Genomic DNA, 1,609 nt, shown 5'->3' with positions numbered 1-1,609 from the left:
CTCTGGGGGGTACTGGTTAGTTCGTATTGTTGTTTCACCTATAGGGTTGCACACACCTTCAGCTCCTTGGGTGCTTTCTCTAGCTTCTCGATTGGGGACCCTGTGTTCCATCTTATAGATGACTGTGAGCATCCACTTATATTTTTGCCAGGCACTGGCATAGCCTCATACGAGGCAGCTATACCAGGGTCCCTTCATCAAAATCTTTCTGGCATGTGCAATAGTGTCTGGGTTTGGTGGCTGATTATGGGATGAATCCCTGGGTGGGGTAGTCTCTGGATAGTCCATCCTTTCGTCTTAGCTCCAAATTTTGACTCTGTAACTCCTTTCATGGGTATTTTGTTCCCTATTCTAAGGAGGAATGAAGTATCCACCCATTGGTCTTCCCTCTTCTTGATTTTCTTGTGTTCTGCAAATTGTATCTTGGGTGTTCTAGGTTTCTGGGCTAATATCCACTTATCACTGAGTACATATCTAATGACTTCTTTTGTAATTGGGTTACCTCACTAAGGATGATATCCTCCAGATACATCCAATTTGTCCGAGAATTTCATAAATTTATTGTTTTTAATAGCTGAGTAGTACTCCACTGTGTAAATGTACCACATTTTCTGTATCCATTCTTTTGTTGATGGACATATGGGTTCTTTCCAGCTTCTGGCTATTATAAATAAGGCAGCTATGAAAATATTGGAGCATGTGTTCTTATTACATCTTGGAGCATCTTCTATGTATATGCCCAGGAGTAGTATTGCTAGATCTTACAGTAGTATTATGTCCAATTTTCTGAGGAATCTTCGGACTGACATCCAGAGTGGTTGTATAAGCTTGCAATCCCACCAACAATGGAGAAGTGTTCCTCTTTTTCCACATACTCGCCAGCATCTGCTGTCACTTGAATTTTTGAACTTAGCTATTCTGACTGGTATGAGGTGGAATCTCAGGGTTGTTTTGATTGGCATTTCCCTGATGATTAAAAATGTTGAACATATTTTCAGGTGCTTCTCAACCATTTGGTATTCCTCAGTTGAGAATTCTTTGTTTAGTTCTGTACCCCATTTTTAATGGGGTTATTTGAATTTCTGGAGTCCAGTTTCTTGAGCTCTTTGTATATATTGGATATTAGTCCCCTATCTGATTTAGGATTGGAAAAAATCCTTCCCCAATCTGTTGGTGGCCTTTTTGTCTTATTGACAGTGTCTTTTGCCTTACAGGAGCTTTGCAATTTTATGAGGTCCCATTTGTCAATTCTTGATCTTACAGCACAAGCCATTGCTATTCTGCTTAGGAATTTCCCCCCTGTGCCCCTATCTACGAGGCTTTCCCCCGCTTTCTCCTCTATTAATTTCAGTGTCTCTGGTTTTATGCAGAGGGCGTTGATCCACTTAGACTTGAGCTTTGTACAAGGAGATAAAAATGGATCAATTTGCATTCTTCGACATGGTAACTGCCAGTTGTGCCAGCACCATTTGTTGAAAATGCTATGTTTTTCCACTGGATAGTTTTAGCTCCCTTGTCAAAGATCAAGTGACCATAGGTGTGTGGGTTCATTTCTGGGTTTTCAATTCTATTCCATTGGTCTACTTGTCTGTCGCTATACCAGTACCAT

This window comes from Mus caroli, chromosome 4, assembly GCF_900094665.2.
Source record: "Mus caroli chromosome 4, CAROLI_EIJ_v1.1, whole genome shotgun sequence".
NCBI classification, from domain to species: Eukaryota; Metazoa; Chordata; class Mammalia; order Rodentia; family Muridae; genus Mus; species Mus caroli.
This window is presented reverse-complemented; position numbering follows the sequence as displayed.